This window comes from Pinus tabuliformis, chromosome 1_1 (assembly GCF_031772625.1).
Source record: "Pinus tabuliformis cultivar Carrire ecotype Pingquan chromosome 1_1, CPIR1, whole genome shotgun sequence".
In the NCBI taxonomy this organism is placed as follows: Eukaryota; Viridiplantae; Streptophyta; class Pinopsida; order Pinales; family Pinaceae; genus Pinus; species Pinus tabuliformis.
Window position 1 is genome coordinate 104,710,141 of NC_142297.1, and position 20,038 is coordinate 104,730,178.

At 37.0% G+C, this 20,038-nt stretch overlaps 1 pseudogene; it reads left to right on the forward strand.

Annotated features, from left to right (window-relative positions):
- The window catches only part of LOC149211858 (glucan endo-1,3-beta-glucosidase 12-like), a 47,119-nt pseudogene that overhangs the window by 13,275 nt on the left and 13,806 nt on the right, over positions 1-20,038 (forward strand).

Here is a 20,038-nt window from a genome sequence, read left to right on the forward strand (position 1 = left end):
TACCCTACAATGAATAAAATTGTGGGTGCTTCCTGAATCAATCAACATTATTACCTTTTTCTTCTTGATTTGTCCTTCTATCTTGATGGTTTGAGGAGTGGTAATTCCCGCCAATGCATTACAAGATATGGTCGGATTTATTTGTTCTTCATCTAGGCTTTGTTCCTGGAGTATATCTTCTTCTTTTGGCCTTTCTTTCTCCTTTTCTTCTTCCTCTTCACAATCTATGTAGAATAATTTCTTTTTAGCACACTTATGACCTTTAGTGTATTTTCTATCACAGCTGTAACAAAGCCCTTTTGCTCTTTTTTCTTCCAATTGTTGTGTTGTGAACCTTATAGGTTGTGGAAGACTAGGGGCAACAACACTTCCGTCTTTATAGTTGTGAGTGGTATGCTTCCTGGTTGCCATAATTTTGCTTTCCATTTTTCTTGCTAACCTGAATGCCTTCTCTAATGAATCAGGTTCCCAAAGGTGAACATCATGTTGGATATTATCCTTTAAATACCCTATGAACACATCAATCCTATGCTCCTCTGGAATATCTTTTACCCTTATGTTCAATTTTTGGAACTCCTCAATGTGCTCCATTACTGAACCCTTTTGTTTGAGACTTATCAATTGGCTAAAAAAAGTGTTGCTTTTTGTATCTTCATAATGTGCTATCAATTCTTCCATAAAAATTGCCCAAGTGATAAATTTTTTACGAGAGCAAAGCCATTGATACCATACAAACTGATTTGGTTCCAAATATACAGTTGCCATATGTACCTTTTGTGTGTTTTGCACATTATTGAGATCGAAGAACTGCTCCATCTGTAATATCCATGTGGCGGGATCCTTGCCATCAAACTTCCTCATATCGATTTTTGGAATATGGTGGGTCTTCGATCCAACATTAGCATCTATGGAATCATGATTAACATTACTTTTGTTCACATCATGAGTTTCCTTTACAACCTTTTCACCATTAGTAAGTATTTCTTGTAGAAAATTTGTCAAATCTGTCTTCAAATCTGCCATGTTTGTCTTCAAATCTGTCCTCAAATCTGTCTTCAAATCATCCATATTAGCTTCCATGCCCTTTATCTTAGATTCCACGCCATTTAGCTTAGATTCCACGCCACTTATCTTAGCTTCTGTTAGCTTTTGTGAGCGTGACATTTGTTGCACTTGTTCTTGTAATTTTGATATATCATGTAGCATTTCTTCCTCTTCTTCATGAGTCATGCTTGAGCTTTCAGGTTCCTTACTAGGTGTTTGCATTACCTTTCCTTGGGGCATCAGTTACCGATAATAATGCTTTACTATGCCCTTTGAATTATGTTAAACCAAGCTTACACAAAAATTTAAAAAAAAAAACTACACACCTTTTTTCACTTTATAGAAACCTGTTATTGAATTTGATGTATCTCTGTAATTTCGGATCATCCAGTTCAAAAATTGTGACCTGTAGTAGCCTTCTGTGTCCTCTTTCCAATTCCACAAGTCTGACCCAAATTGGATTCTCCAAGGAAGAGTTATGTGAAATCTCCCACAGTGACTTGCTTTTAGACTAGTTCAGTATAGCGAACTTGTACGACATGCCACGAGTCACTGTTTCAACCTTTGAATCTGAAACACACATACAAGAAACTACAGTCCGTCCTCTTTTTGTACCTTCTTACGAATTTTCAATCTGATCCCCAGAGAGAAAGTTATGACGATTTTACCCAGGTCACCTGTTTTGAATGTAATTCAGGAGTCTGCAAAAAGACCAACTTCCTTAGATCATATCTCCGCAAATATCTCGCGAAAAGCTCTGAAATTCGGACCCAAGGTTCAATGCGATTTCTTCTCAAATGGGTTTTTTTACGACTTCTGAAACATCACAGAAAAAAAGTTATAGCGAAAATGCCACGATGACCTGTTTGGAACAGCGAAACCCTAGAATCCAAAGCTCTGATACCAAATGTTATGAAACCAACTCAAGAAAAGATAGAAAAGATAGATCAACGCCTTATAATTCAGCCTCTTCGAGGGGGCAACCTCCTTTACATTACATAAATGAACAATTCTTTGATGATACAAATGACAAAACCTCCTTTCTATATATAGGAGTCTAAGGAGTCACAATATAATCCAGCCGACCTAACAATAATAATATAAAGCCACAAAAATAACAATAGAGGGATTCTATGGGGCACAGAAATAAAAACATGGGGGTAATAGGGGCACAACAATATAAATAAGGGGTATAACTACAATAGTAATGGGGTAATCACTAGTATTATAGGGACCCAACATGTACCAACAATAAGTTTTCCCACGTGTACGTGCTTTTCGCTGCATGAAAGAGTGTGCATACATATACGCGCCTTTAGATCGTTGAACCTGCATGTATACGCGACTTGCTTAAGAGGAACCTGCGTATATCTCTTTTTCTTTCATTCTGAGAACTTGAACTGAGATCTTCCATCTGAGTGAGTTGCCATCAAGGACAACATATGTGCCATAGTGAATGCCAACATAACTCCGTGAATATGTTCATGCGGAGCTCAGCATAACCAAGCAAGCTCCAACATAACTTACGTTTCTCAATTTCCAACTTTTATGGAAAAGTAAAATACACTCATTAGCGTGTAGGTCTCGTAGTTTCCTTGAGAAATAGTGAGGTCGCCAGTTCGAATAATTATTTTAATTGGTCGGGAGCATAAAATTTTAATTAGTGCTTACTTGGTCCGAAACACAAAATTTTCATTTGTGTTTGATGTTTTCCCAAAATTTTAATGTAAAGCATGTATTCTATACACTCAATTGAACACCCCAGTTTTCACAGAAGTCAATTTCAGCGAATGCACGGACACTACAAATTGGAAGATCTTGAATCCTGAACTGTTTTTGTTTTCTTTGGTGACTGATCATTAAAGGAGATAAAACAATTTTAAATGAAATCAATTTATGGTCATACAGAGATGGCTATGTTACTATTGTTACAATATGAAGATGGCTATGTAATAGTTAAATCCATTTGGCGCACAGACTTTTTATTTTCAAATGAACCATTACAAGGATACATATAACCCTCTTTCACAAGCTACTGGATATAGGCTCTCTCCCCACATCATTACTGTAGTTGTATTTTTTCTAACATCTGGCAATAACATAGGAGATTATGAGGTGAATGTATTCATTGTCACAAATGCTTCTTGTTGTTCATCGTGATTTCGTGCACACGTATCGTTTTGGTTTACATGAGTGTGATTGCATAAAATAAAAATTTACATTAATCGTTTTTTTTTCTCTTTTCGGTTGGTCTGACTGTGAATTTGAATCTAATTTCTTGTTTTAAACACTATTTCGAATTTGAATCAAATTTAATCTCATAATACGAAAATTGAGCTACCCATTAAACACCTTACATTAATGTTTTCGACTGTAAGCACAAATTAGTTTTTTTTTTATGTGGAATGAATTAAAACAAATATTGCCCAAAAAATGAGACAAATCATGTTCAACTTATCGAATATCGCTCCATATAATTGTTTGGCAGTCGATCTGTGTATGTTTTTGGATTTAATTTCGCCGATTGTTATTGCCTTTGTAGCTAAGAACCAGATAAAAATGCATTTTATTGTTTGGTTCTTCAAAATTTTGAGCCTAAAATGTTTTGATTATCATTGCATCTACAGCTGGGAAAGTGCATTTTCTTGGTTCTTCAAGGGTTTTCTCTTTAATTTCTACAATTGACTGAGAAAAAAATATTTCTTTTTTTTATTTACAGGGCGTTCCACTGTGGGAATCAGCTATGGTTGTGTCGCAAACAATCTTCTCTAAACTTCCAAGGTAGTGCAGTTGATCAAGAGTCAAGGCATCAACAAGATGAAGTTCCACAACACCGACCCTGCAACTTTCCATGCATTTAGTGGTACCAACATTAAAATCAAAATTTCCCTTCCCAATAATTAATTCTATTACATTGCTCGTTTTCTTTCACAAGCCTATGTCTGGGTCTAGAATAACGTGGTTTCTTACATTTTGGACTAATATCTACGCATTGGTTTTAAGTTTAGTAGACTAGGGGAGGTCTAGTAAGAAACCTCCTCCCTTGTCCCTACCATGACGAATATTTACAATGCTCTTTTCAAATACAACCTCGATGGAATTGTCAAAGTGTCGAGCCCCATTGCGAACAGTGAGCTCAAGAGCTCTTACCTACCTTCAACTGGTTCTTTCAAGAGAGAATTTATCAAGACCATGATAAAACACATGTTCGACTTTCTGACCCAAACGAGATCCTATCTCATGGTCAATGTTTGCCCTTTATTTTCCTACAATGCCAACACTGACGGTATTTCTCTAGACTATGCACTCTTTTGCCCCAATGCCAGATTCCAAGACATCAACACCGGGTTCCTATCCACCAACCTCTTTGACACAAAGTTCAATGCACTGTTCTTTGCAATGTCAACTCTTATCTATAAGAAACTCGACATTGTCGTGACTAATTCTCGGTGGCCATATAAGGGTGACAAGGATGAAACCGATGCTAGCCTTGACAATGTTGCGACCTACAATGGAAACCTTGTAAATCATGTCCTCTCCAATTCTAGAACCCCGCTCAAACCCAAAGCCTTGCTAGACACCTTCCAGGGACAATCAATGGCACTTTTATTGCTCTCATACCTAAGAAGAAAAATCCACTATCCTTTGCAGATTTCAGGTCGATTTCACTATGAAACATGGTGTATAAATTGATCTCTTTTCTGATCGCTCGAGGTTGAAATTGATTCTGTCTAGACATGTCACTGAGGAGAAGTTTGGATTTATTGAGGTCAGATAGATTCAAGATGCCATTGGTATTTCTCAAGAGATTATGCACTTTATTAAAACCTGAAAACTTAATTATTTCCTTATCAAGGCGGATTTGACTAAAGCATATGATTGTATAGACTTGGAATTTCTTAAACTGGTCCTGATCAAAGTAGGTATGTCACCTATGAACATTTGTTGTATTATGGCCTAAATCAAGACAACGAATTTTTTTGTCATCATAAACGGATTTCCTACACATTTATTCTCGGCACATAGGGGTTTGAGATAGGATTGTGCACTATCGTCGATGATGTTCATATTAGTTATTGACAATATGAGTATGAAAGTAAGAGATGCAAGAGTTCAAGGCATTATTTCTGGGATTAGAGTATCTCGATAGACTGATATCACTCACTTAATGTTCATTGATGACCTATTATTTGGAGGACAGGAAACTGTTTCTAAATGGAGAATATTACACAACATTATTTCATCATTTGGAGAGGCATCAGGACTACGTATGAATGGACCGAAATAAGTTCTTATACACAATGGTATTGCAGGGCCAAAGATTATGGACATTAGTCTACTATTTGGGGTTGGATACAAACACATTGATGAAGGTATCACATACTTTTGTTTCAACCTGAAGCCAAACAATTATTGTAATAAGGATTGGGATTTGTTGGTAGAGAGGTTTCATAAGAAACTTGACTGCTAGAAACACAGATGGTTGACAATGTGGGGTTGGATGATCATGTTGAAAGAAGTACTCCACAATGTAGCAATATATTGGATGCACCTTTTTCTACTTCATAAGGAAGTTATTAAAAGGATACAATTGATCATGGGATGCTTTATCTGGGCTGGTGTGGAGTACGTAAATCTCCTCTACGGACAGAGGTGATCCCTCTAGCCCTATAGTGGGTCTAGCAAAAAACAGAACAACCTAATGAAAACTTCCTTAAACTAGAATCGAATAAGAGGGCCTACCTCTTAGAACATTACTCCACTTGATGATGACCTCACTCCTTTGCTCTAGCTTCCTTTGAGTTCTTCTCCTTCAAATACCTTAAAAAAATACACAAGAGACAACGGCAAATGTAATAGCATACAATCACATTCAATTTACTTAAAAATTCAAGGAATCTTAAGCCATTAAATGTAATATGACACTCAATGTAGGAAATAAATCATTAGTTGAATTGATATAAAGCTCAGAAAGAGATACAACCAAAGCCTTGACGTTGCAAGTCTCCTCCAACATATCCAGGTTCCAACACCACTTCTAGCATCTCATGGTTAGCCTCAACAATGGAAGTTTAAGGCTTCTTCCCTTTAGTTCAAAACGAAACCAAACACACTATTCTCCCTTTACACCCATAAACTAGAAGGCAAAAGAAAATATAAATATCTTGTTGGTTATTCAAGCTCCAAAAAAGACTAGTTCAGCTTCGAAAAGGAGGATTTTATATAGCTTTGATGGAGGGAAGATGGTTCCTCTTATGATGGGAGAGGGCTTATGTCTTTGGTTTTTTCCATATTAATAGGGGAAAGGAGCCCAAATAGACTCTCTCGGCTCTATCCAGCCCAACCATTTACTAGACTTCTGTTCACGAAGCTTCTAGATCTGGAAGTTTCGACTCCATTTTTAAAAACTTGCCAAAAGAGGGTCAACATGAGTGGTGAAGGGATAACTTGCACCATTCGGCGCTAGGCCTAGTTTCAAACTCTACAAATCGGCACGAGGAAGAAACTGGCATTAGCGTTGGTCTTGAAAACTAGGATTGAAGGAAGATTCTTGGGAAATGCTGCAAGAGGGGGATCTTCTGCTCATGAATAGGGATGTAAAGGCATCTTGTTCATGATGGGAAATCATATAGAGGTCACTATAGAGGTCCTCCAGGAACGAGGAACGGGGAGCACAGGAACAGTGATAAAATGTTGTGTAACAGATGCCCCCTAAAGCGTGAAGTCTAAACTAGAGTGAGGGGTGAAATGCTTTGCAAGTAGATGCATGGAACCTGAGACCTTCATCGGAAAACCTGCAAGCAAGCATAGATACATATACATCACTGAAAACTCTAATAAATGATACATGAATTGTGGTATGGACGCAACCATCCAGAGAAAGATCATGAAAATGGATCCAAGGAATGGATGCAACCATCCAGCAGAGAGGATCATATCAAACCCAAGGTATGGTCATGGCCATCCAATAATCAGAAGGATCACATATAACAACTCATGGTATGGTCGCAACCATCCATCTCAAAGAGACATGTATATCATCATGATCATGTCACATCACCTTGCAACCTGGGCTTTAAGTAATCTGAGCCCAGGGTCTTGCTCTCCAACACAACCTTATCAAAGTACAAATTCTAACATGTGAATACATGTGTTGAAGTCGAAAATGCTATAAAATTGCTTGATTATTGGTCAATGATGTGAACTATTAACAAGCGTGAGCCACCAATAATGATGATGGGCTCAAGGTACCAGCAACAAAATCCATAGAATGTGAATGAGGAACTAAAGTCGAACACCCGTGAAATCACCCAATCGGAAGTCGATGGTGTGAACTTGTCATCAAGTGCGAAGAAATTGTCATTAGGTCATGCAAGCTCTAAGGTACTGGAAAGGAGTCTCTCGGCCAACTTCCCATATAATGAGTTGAAGTCGATAGGAAGAGACCTTATTGAAGAAGGGCCATGATGTATCCCACATCACCAATGCAAGACAAAGGGATGTACTAATTTTGGATGATACAGAGAATCAGGAATGAGTGTAACTACAGAAGGATAACTCTTGAACATATCAGCGACACGACTCCGTAGTTTGGCAACTTTGGATCCATAGGATTAGAGGTCATGATGGCATGGCAGAGATCAAATGGAGAGGCAAAAAATGAATGGCCCAACCCAAGAAGGTCAACGATAAAGTGAGGATACCCCAACCTGAAACGAAGCAAAAGGTGTCATGTTCAAGAGTGAGTTGCCAACACAACTAATGGAATTTCCAATTTTCCCCCACCATTTATGGCACGTACCCCAATTATTTTTTATTGCAAGCTTGAAGGGGATATCATGTGCTTGAACTATAATTCCATCCTTCAGATGAATCCGACCTTGTAAGATTAATGAGCCCTAGGAAGGAGAAACTCATGTCCTTCATGGCGATGAATCTGATGTCGTTTAAGTTTAGCAAATCCGACATAGATGTAACTCAGTATATTTTTCATGTTTAGAGAGTTTGAAAAGGAGACGGAAAAGAAAAATCCAAAAGGTACCTTTTCATACAGTTGTGTCTCTCGAGCCTGAAAAGGTAGAAAATAATACTTGAGAGAATCGCTTGACCATGTCAGCCAAGGAGTACCTTTTTCGTAAATAGTTTATCCTAGCCTGAAAAAAGGGTAAACGTATACTGGGTAAACGATATTTTGAAACCATATACGGGGTCAAAACAATAAGAACTCAGAAATATTTTCATGTTTTGAGAGTCAGAAAATTTCTTAGAGTAGACTCCCCATTTTTTATTTTCTTTAACAAGTCAAAAAGGGAAAAATACTCGACAATCTTTTCATTTTTTACGAGTCAGAAAAGAGCTTATAGGTGACTTGTCCTAGAGGAATGAGTGGTATAAAGGGTATCAATTGGTTCTGATTATGGTGGAACTACTCAAAAACCAAGAGGTCAAGAGGATAGCTTGCAAAACCACTCATTGTTGCGGTTCCTCGGGAAAGGGTAAAACAACCAAGTGAAAGCATATGATCGGCCAAAGAGATAGTGGTGATGGAATGAAACAACCAAGGCTCATCTAGTAGAAATTAGCTGATAAAAACAGAAATCACGAGATGTAAATTTGGCATGGGTTCATTTTTATACAAGCTTGAACCATGGGGAACTTTGCTTCAATTTGGTTTCATGTTTACACAAGCTTGAAACAAAAAACTATGCTTGAGTTTGGTTTCATTTTTACACAAGCTTGAAACAAAGACAAAGTATGCTTGAGTTAAGTTTGCATTCCCCTGGTATAATGAATCAATTCAAGGTACATGCCCCCCAAGCTTCATTTCATTCAGCTAGGTGGATGGAATGAAGGTTCACTTTCAAGATCCAGGAAAGACTCGACTGGGATTGTACAAGATCTGAATCAAAGACTCGATTAGGAAAAGGGAGTTGTTTCATTTTTTAACAAGGTTGACATAGTAAAAGAACTATCCTCGGACATTTGTTTCATTTTTTAACGAGGTAGATACAGGAAAAAACAATCCTCGAACATATATTTCATTTTTTAATGAGGTAGATATAGGAAGAAACTATTATCGAACTCCTTGATTCATTTTTTAACGAGCTTGACATAAGACAAGGAACTATGCTCACATCCCTTGTTTCATTTTTTAATGAGCTTGACACAAGACAAGGAACTTTGCTCTGACCCCTTGTTCATGGACCATATGAGAACATGGCTCCCAAGAGGTCCTCACTAGACGGGAGAACCACGCTCTGGGAGGAATACATGTCAACTGGTACCAATGACAGATTGGGTTCCAATGCCCCTAGTACATAATGTACTATACCATCTATGTGATCATCAACAGATGTGGATACGGAATGGGTAGCCACATAATTGACTTGTGGCAGGGAGGGTACTTCTTTCAAACAAGAACCAATATAGGACGATGGTTACATAGGAGGCACCTGGTGACCAATGAACAACAATTGATCAATGGTCACTATTCTCCCTTCGTGTGGAAAAAAAACCACATGGAAAAGTGAAGAAACAAGAGCTCCCATGACATAAACATAGTCGCATCCAAGGAGAAGATTGAAATCTAAAGGACCTTGGACTACCATCACATCTATATAGACGTTCTTTCCTCCCAAAGTAATAGGGACCTTCAGAAGGATCCCTAAGGGTTGACTGGTTCCTCTATTGAAAGCCAACATATTCTGGGTGATCGGCACAAGCTATGGGGAACCCAAATCTTTCCAAGTAGTAGAATACATGATTCCAACAGATGCGCCTTCATCTAATATAGTGCCATGTACTACCATTTATAGGCTTGTGCTGTGATCTAGAAAGGCAGATAAGATGGGAGGTGGAGAGCAATCAATTGACTCCAATAAAAAGAAACAACATAACTACTTATTGGGGTTATCATATGATTTCCTCCATGCTTTACAAGATTAGGAGAAGGACTCTCCTGAACAACTGGGATGAGAGGGACACTCTTCGATTCATGAGAATCTGAGGAGATGAGAAGAACATGAGTAGTATGCTCACTACTCTCTTCAGAAATAGAGTGAACAACTGAAGGGGGAGCCAAGTCGACACTCTTTTCGACCAATGGTTAGTTAGGAATAGACACAAGAGAGTCATTCTCAGGAAGAGCAGGATGGGCAAGAGATGAATCCAAGTCAATCTCTTTACCAACTAGGAGAGGGTTAGAAGAAAGCCTGTAATAACTAACAGGAAGTTGGGGTTGAGGAGCTGTAAGGTTTTCCAAAAATTTGGAAGCTTTATCCATAAGAGGAAAAAGGTGAAGAAGATGCTCTCCTTCACGTAACCTACAGGGGAATTTAATTTTTCCCTTCTTCTTACCATTGCTAGCCAAGGGTGTAGCATCGACATGATCTCCAGAGGTCGATGGGGATGGTCAATCCAAATTTTGAGACCATACCTCTAAGACTCTAGGAATACCAAGACAATCTCAAAGGAGGTGTTCACCCTTACATAGCCTGCAAGGGAATTTTACCTTCTGTGGAGGATCGGAAGGTTTGTCTATAGGAGGTGCATTTGGAGAAATAGTTGCACGATTGGCATCTCGCTTATATGACTTCTTCTTCTTCATCTTCTTATTCTTCTTAGCCTCCTGGTTACTGGATTTCAAACTTTCACCAAGCGAAGTAGAAGAGGAAGATGAAGAAATAAGGGAAGAAGGTGAGAGGTCAAATTTAGAATCAACATGATCTGGTTCAAATGAAGGAGATGGCTGGACAGGAGTTGGGACACTCGGGACCACCAAGGTCTAAAATAACCAGATAGGTAAACCAATGGTTAAACCAGGGAGGACAACATTGCCATATCAGGAGCACCAGCACTTCCAAAAGAAGGAAAAGAACCAGGATTCCCATTCGAGGGGAATCATTGACTGGTGGACTCGGGAAATGTTTCCATTGGAAATGACCCTAAAGAATCATTAAGGAAGACAACTTTAACCAAGAATATTTTGTGGGTAGTTAATTTGAAGACACTTAAACAAAACTTTACTTTTTCATATTTTAAGAGTCGAGAAAAGGGTGAAAGGTTACTCTAGTCGCTTTCGGATTTAATGAGCTTGAAAGGACAAGTGCTCGATGATATTTTAAATTTAAAGAGTAAAAAATACCAAAATGACTACTCAGGATAATCTAGGAAAAGGATTACTAGGTAACCGTGAATTGCAGAATACCTCCCGACGAACCAAGAAGTATGGGCACGAAATCTCCCTGAATGTTGTGCTCGGTGTATCACATTTACAAGGCAGAAGACTTGTCTTCCTATGGATAAAGGATTGCAAACCTATTGGGGTCTCCCTTTATATACGCGATGGTACGGGGAGCACAAGTTCGTACTAGCATTGTCTAATGCCAAAGTGAACGACGGCTGCTAGGTTTAAAGATGCTAGAACACATCTCTAGCCTAGACCACTAAATGTGAGCATTAAGTTTCAATGCTTCCTTATGTTAATTCAATAAATTTTAATGGTTGATCTTGAATTAGCTTTCAATTCCAAGGCCCTACTCCTGTATGAGAAAAGAAATATTTCTTCGATGAAAGTTAACACTAATTTAGGGATAGAGAGCACACAATCAATGCAACAATCAAAGAATGAAATATTTCACTAATACATGTCCTAAATGCACTAAATCTTCCCTTAACAACAAAATAAGTTTCATTTCATTTCCTATGCTTATGATGATGCAATTCTATCTTCTCAATAATGCTACTAATGTAATATTTTCACTTAAGTAAACTAGAATGATTTTCTTATTTTCATAAAATGAAAAATGAATATTTCACATAAAGCACTTTAATGAAAATTTTCACAATTCCAAACAAACAAGCATCGATCAAATCCAAAGCATGATAAATGAAACTAAAAGAAACTTCTTCCCTGAATCAAACAAACAAAACACACAAATTCTTCAATCAAGAAACCAAGCAATGTAATTTGTGCTTGGAAAGAAAAAAGAGACACTCAAAATAAGAGAACAAACAAGACTCTTTCACTGATCCAATTGAAAATGAAGCAATGAAGATGTTGCGAATGAAAGATGGATTAAACGAAGCAGCAAATCAGAAACTTGAAACAATGAGTGAATTAACAAATGAACGTAATTGACCTAGATGCCCTAGGATCATAGAAACCATCCAAGAAACTCAAAAAATCAAGCAATGAAACTTCAATTCAATCAATCAATCAAATACAGCAAACAAAGCATCCTAGTCACCTCTGGGCAGAATAAGAGAGACTGAGGGTCAAGACATATTGGCACTGGAATGGGAAAAAACTCTGATTTTTTCATAACTCAAAGGCCGACATGCTTTTTGGGCTAAAACTAGCACCAATCGGCATGATCGGCTCGATCGGCTAGGTTACAACTAGCAATGTTAGGCCTCATCAGTGCAACTGCTTGGCCAAAAAGAGAATCGATCGAGGGATTCAAAGAAAAAATAAAAAATAACTTCACATAGGGCCAGACTTAACACATCAGAGGGTGGGATAACCAACAACTTGACCTTATGAACAAACTGTCAATCAAGATTTTAATTGATGACAATATGGCATTATCGAGATGGAAAATATTCTTATGATTCATAACCCTAATCCTAGATTTACTGAACCCTAATCCTATGTGCATACCCTACAAGGGATCCCTACATCTGAAGCCCTAAAATAAGAAACCCTAGAATGAATATGAGCAAAGCCTAACCTTTATTAATAAAACCCTAATGGCTAATGAAAACCCTAATATGCTACAAACCTATAACCCTAACCCTAAAGCATATTAATAAAAGGATACACTAATAAAAGTAGTATTGATGGGTTATAAAGACATGAATAAAAAATAATAATAAAAATGGGGGTGCATGACCATTATATACTATATTTATATTACAAATATTTTCATACATATGGTCCCATCAAACCCATACAACTGCCCCCACACACAGTACACACTCACTCCTCTAATGTCACCACATTTTCAATAATTCACTCCAAAAAACAACGAAAGTGGCACGGAAGGTTTTCTTTCAAATGGGCTAATATGCACAAGCCCCGTGGAAATATTTAAAACAAAAATTAACTAAAAATTGTTTCTGTCGGCTTTCCAAATTCAACATGATAAGTCGGCTCCACATTTTTGACATGGATAGCATATATATTATGGCACAAACCTATTTTGAATACATAGGATTTTAGCGAAGAAATACAGAGTACAAAAAAGGCAAAGTTCACTTCTTGTGAACTTGAGTAAGAATATAGTAACGCATATTATTTCTAGGTCAATCGAATTACAATCAGCGTGAAAGTCGCAGACATGGTGGCAACCTTGGTAACACATATTATTTATGGGTCAACCAAATTACAATCAATGTGAAAGTCTCAGACATGGTGGCAACCTCAGTAACACATATTTTTTTAGGTCATTCGAATTATAATCAACGTAAGAAAAAAAATCGAACTTAATATAGTAAAATAGAGGAGGACGTGAGGACAAACCTGTGGATGTTTTTCACCTCAAACCTGTGTTGAAAAAATCTAGACCTGTGATATATTCTTAGAGCTACAATCCTATGGAGATCAGGCATTGAAATTGTCACGTGGAGGGCTCAGTTGAAGGCTTAGAACAGTGGAACAGTTGTACTAGTAATTGCCACCTGTGGAGTCACGGTAATACATCTGTGGAAGGATCGAAGGCTTAGTCTCCTTTATTTTCCAGACTGTGGTTCTAGAAGCATTGGTTGGCATATCTCTTAGATCAGGACATGATGACAAGTGTACAATGAAGTAAAGACAGTGGAAATTCTAGTCAAGCTGAAAGGTGAAGACAGTGAAGCATTTCAAGTAAGTTTTATGTACATTCTCTATTAAAAACAACATGATTCGTGTCATTGGAGTTGGTGCTCCTAAACACAAGGTGGGTTCCTTGGATGAGATAGGGTCAAAGACCTAGAGGTCAGATCCTCATCAAAAACCAAGTTGGTGCTTGGGAATAATTATCATACATTGTATTTATTCTTTTCTTTTACTCAATAAAATTATTCTTATACATTTCTCTGATTAAATTGTGAAGAATCTAACTGGTAACAATAACAATTAAAATAAAATATTGATTCAGCCCCCTCTCAGTATTTCCAACAATTGGTATCAGAGCCAGCTTCTTCAAAATCAGCCTAACAATTGGAAGAAGGATTCTTATTCATATTGAAAAATCAAGAAGATTCAGGAAGGCTTCCTTTGTTCAATGGCAAAAATTTTGGTTTTTGGAAAAAAAGAATGTCCTACTACTTAATGTCCCTTGGACCTGAATTTTGGCATTCGGTTTTGAATGGGTACATAGCTCCTTCCACTCTTCCAACTGATCAAGATGAAAGGAAAGCTTACATTGAAAATGCAAAAGCCTTAAATTCCATCACTAGTGGAACCACTGATTCTGAATATACAAAAGTCATGAATTGTGACTCGGCCAAAGAAGTATGGGATAAGTTGGTTAGCTTATATGATGAGGAATCCAAATTTAACAAGGCAAAGATTCAAACTCATAGAAGGCAATTCGAAAGTCTGAAAATGGATGATGAAGAATATATTGCATCATACTTTCGCCGAGTAGCTGAAGTGGTTAACTCTCTTAAAGGATTGGGAGAAAATATTGAAGAAAGCATTGTTGTTCAAAAGGTATTAAGATCTCTCCCTGGCATATTTGACTCCAAAGTAAGTGTTATAGAATAAATGAAGGACGTAGATACTCTCAAGATGGATGAAATTCATGGAATCTTCATTGCCTATGAAATGAGAAAAGGAATCCTAATTTCCAAAGATGCAGCATTCAAGGCCTCAAAATTAAAAAAGGGGAAAGGATGGAATACCAGTAGTGATGAATATTACGTTGAATCTAAATTGGCACAATTTGTATGAAAACTGAAGAAAGGATCCAAGCTAAAAGGTAATTACCCTCTTATTTGTTTCAAATGTGGAAGAATAGGTCTTTATGCTGCAAAATGTCCTCATAAGCATGACAATGATGATGAGGAGGAATCTAAAAGGATGGTATACAAAAAGAAAGGGTTTAATAAGAAGAATTTCTTCTCTAAGCAAGATGATACTGATGAAGATGAATTTGTACTCATCAAAAAGAAATCAACTAATAATATCCCTCATCGCAAAGGAGGTAATGATGAATCAGATGAAGAAAATGACTATGTTGGAAGCCAAGAAGTATTATTCATGGCATTTACAAATGATGATGATTCAGGACTAGAAGTAAATGTAGATGAATTTTTAATGAGTGCCATTAAAGAAAATGAGAAATTACGAAATAAAATCATTTCTCTCAAAGTAGAAAAGGAGGAAGGAAAAATAAGGGAAGACCTCTTGAAAAATAAGCTAAAAGAAAAGGAAGAAATTTGTGAAAAACATGAAGCTGAAATAGTATCTCTGAGGAAGAAATTGGAGCAAGTCAAAAAGAGTTGGGAAATCTCTCAAACACTTGACACTATCATAACTGCTCAAAAACCTCACTATGACAAATCTGGGATAGGTTTTAAAGGAGAATCATCAAGTACTAAGGAAAATGAAAAAAGTTATGTCAACACACTTTCCAGCAAACCAAAGGAAGAAAAAACATTTCATCAAAGACCCATCTCAAAGAATGAAGAAAGAGTAACTCCAAGGAAGAATGATTCAAATCATGGCTATTACAACAGGTACCAAACTATCTTCTTTGGGAGTTGTTATTATTGTAAAAATTTTGTTCATCAAGATAAACATTGCATGGCTCGTAAGAATGAAACACCAAAATTGAAGGATCAAACAAACAAACCATATGGTCTCAAAGGGAAAGGAAAAATCAAGACCTACAATTCTTTGTCCAAATTTGATCCAATTTGCTCATTATCTAATGATAATGGACATAATGAACAAAATTTCCCCCTCAAAAGAAAAGAAGCAAAAAGTGAGAATCCCAATACGGATAAATGTGGCATGGCTCTATGTGCTCATAGTGATGAAAATCATTGGTTTGTGGATAGTGGGTGCTCCAGACATATGACAGGTGACAAAAGGAAGTTTGTCTCATTGAACAAAAAGGAAGGAAATGTATCCTTTGGAAGTGGATCTACCAAAATTGCTGGAAAAGGAACTGTTTCCCTTATTAATAGAAAATAAAAGGCTCAAAATGCTTTACTAGTAGACGGACTCAAACACAATCTCTTGAGTGTTAGCCAAATTTGTGATCAAGGACATAATGGTGTCTTTAGCACTAAAGATTGTGAAATAAGGAACTCTTCCTTAGGAGAACTTGTGGCAAAAGGAGTTAGAACATCAGATAACATCTACATTTTGAACAAAATTCAAGAAGATAAATGTTGCCTAAGTCAAACAGATGAAGGTTGGTTGTGGCACAAGCGATTGGGACATACAAGTTTCGATAACTTGATCAATATAGAAAAGATCAATGCAGTGTGAGACATCCCAAAGTTATTCAAGCCAAATCAAGGTGTACCTGGTCCATGTCAACATGGAAAGAAAACTAGAACCAACCACAAGACCAAGGAGTTATCTACATCAAAACCTTTGGAGATCATTCTTGCTTATTTATGTGGACCAACTAGAACTCTGATGCTCCAAGGAGAAAGGTACTTTGCTTTATTTTTTGATGACTATACTAGAATGATGTGGGTATATTTCATAAAATGTAAATCCGAAGCATTTGAATGTTTTAAGAATATTAAAGCTCTTGTAGAAAATGAAAAGGATTCTAAGATTAAATGTCTTAGAACAGATAGAGGGGGAGAATTCACATCAAAATAATTTGATGAATTCTATAAAGTACATGGAATCGAAAGAGAAATCTCTGCTGCTAGAACACCCAAGAAAAATGGGGTAGTTGAAAGAAGAAACCAAATTGTTCAAGAAATGGCAAGAACAATGTTACTAGCAGTTGACTTGCAGCCAAAGTTTTGGAGAGAAGCAGTCGGGACAACAGTTTATACCTTGAATCAAACTCAAATAAGACCAAAAAAGGAGAAGACTCCTTATGAATTATGGAAAGGAAGACCTACTTCAATAAAATACTTCAATATTTTGGAAGCAAATGCTTCATAAATCAATGATAACTCACTAAGAAAATTTGATTCTCGAATTGACAAAGGTATATTCCATGGATATTCTACTAGGAGAAAAGCCTACAAGTGTTACAATAATCGACTATGGAAAATAGTAGAAAGCATTGATGTGAAGATTGATGAAGATCTTCTAGAAAAGGAAATCAAAGATCATGAAGCTGACCCTCTCATTGAAGAAAACAAAGAAGAACCTGAAAAAGAGGAAAAAGATCAAGAAAAACAAAAGGAAAAAGAACCATCTCAAACCCCTTCAAAGGTAAAATTCCTCCAAAAACATCACCCGAAAGAGCAGATTATTGGCAATGTAGGCAAAGGGATACAAATCCGACGAAGGATGACAAGTACACCAAGGAAAAATGATGTTGCTCTCCTATCTATGATAGAACCAAAAAACTTTTACTCAAGCAAGTAAGGATCCTCATTGGGTGAAAGTCATGGAAGAAGAAATGTCTCAAATCGAGAAGAATGAAACATGGGAGTTGGTACCTCGACCAAAGCATAAAAATATAATTGTAAACAAGTAGATGTTCAAAAACAAAATGAATGAAGATGGAAAAATCATCAGAAATAAGGCAAGGCTTGTCTGTAAATATTATTCACAAATTGAAGGAATCGACTTTGAAGAAACCTTTGCACTGGTAGCTCGTATGGAATCTATAAGGATGTTCTTGGCATTTTCTTTCTTAAAAGGATTCAAAATCTATCAAATGGATGTAAAATCAGAATTTCTGAATGGGGAATTCAAGGAAGAAGTCTACATGGAGCAACCAGAAGGATTTAATATAGAAAAAGGAAAAGACTTCGTTTTTAAGTTGAAAAAGGCATTATATGGGTTGAAACAAGCTGCTAGAGCTTGGTACGAAAGATTGGATCACTATCTACAACAACAAGGCTTCAATAAGGGGGTGGCAGGAAGTAATCTCTATATGAAGATGGATGAGGATAAGTTACTAGTCACTCTTTTCTATGATCTGATTTTTTGCTAGAAATAATGATGAGATGAGCCATAAGTTTGCTCAAAATATGTCAAAACAGTTTGAAATTTCGATGATAGGAGAATTATCTTACTTCCTTGGAATACAAGTATCTCAAACCACATCATGGATGTTCATATCTCAAGAAAAATATCTTAAAAACATGCTTAAAAGATATGGAATGAGCACACCTATGACGACAGATTGCAAATTAAGAAAAGATGATGAATCTCCTCTGGTAGATGCAACTCATTATAGGTCAATAATTTGAGCCCTCCTATACTTAACTGCTACAAGACCTAACATTATTCAAGCAGCAGGAATGTTGGGAAGATTTCAATCAGATCCTAAACAATCCCATTTGTTAGCTATAAAAAGAATTCTCAGATACTTGAAAAGAACTCCTGATTTTTTACTTTGGTACCCTAAGAGCTCAACTCTTATTGTGACTGCATACATTGATGCTAATTGGTCCGGAAGTGTCAATGATCAAATAAGTACTAGTGGAAATGCATTCTTCATGGGAGATTGTCTAGTATCTTGGCTCAACAAAAAAAAAACATCCATATCACTATCTACAGCTGAATCCTAGTATATAGCTGCTGCAGATTGTTGTACTCAACTATTATGGATGAAGGAAGCTGTAAAGGATGTTAACATAGATACCAACCAACCAATCACCATCTATTGTGATAACACAAGTGCTATCACTCTCAGCAAAAATCCAGTGATGCACTCAAAGACCAAACATATACCAATCAAGTATCATTTTCTTCGTGAACAAGTAGCTGAACAAAACATGAAGTTGGAATATATCAATACCAAGGAGTGGATTGCTAATATTTTTACAAAACCTCTTCCTCGAGAAGCATTTGAACATCTTCGCCAAAATATGGGGGTTATTTCTCTTGCATCACATTAAATAATAATTTTCACAAGAGTAGGGCACCATGACAGGGGAAGTAATATACCTGTTATCACTGAAAATTCCAATGCCAAAATTTCAAAACCGCTCACATTAGTTTGATGCGCATAAAGCCTTTTTGTAATTTCGCAGCGCAACATGTTTAGGTGGTTTCGTAGCGCATAATTCATATTTTGCACTGGCTGCGCTACGAAATTGGGGAAATGGCTGCAAGAGTTGGAGAGAGAATTTTTTTTAGTGATTTTGATGAAGCAAGTATCATTAGCCCCACTCAAAGCTCTCACCAAACTTGGAAACATTTACATGGAATGGAATATGATCAGTGCAGCTGCCAATTTTATAGGGCAACCCTAGCTGTAGCAACAGGCTTGTCTGCCCCATACAGTAATTTAGTAATAATCTACAAACAACAGGGGCATTATGAAGAGGCTATTGCTTGCTATAATGAAGTTCTTCGGATAAATCTAATGGCACCTGATGGTTTTGTAAACAGAGGAAACACTCTCAAAGAGATTGGTCGTGTTAGCAAAGCTAATTCAGGATTATATACGAGCTGTTACAGTTAGACCTACCATGGCTTAAGGCCATGCAAACCTTGCCTCCGCTTACAAAGACAGTGGTCATGTGGAAGCTGCTATTAAGAATTGCAAACAAGCCCTGATTTTCCAGAAGCTGCATGCAATCTTTTGCATACCTTACAGTGTGTATGTAGTTGGGAAGACCGTGAGAATAAATTTGGGGAAGTTGAGGCCAAGTGGGAAACCGATTAGAGAGAAGGGAAGAAAGTCCTCTCAGTATCAGTGAATCAGTCTACTTGTTTCAAATAGATTCTGGAGAAGAGGTAAAAGCATGTTGTTTTAAATAACACAGCAGTTTCGTAGTGCGCTACGAAACTGCTGTAGGTGATGTTTGTTACAGGCATATTTCTCTGTTTTAAGCAGTCAACTTC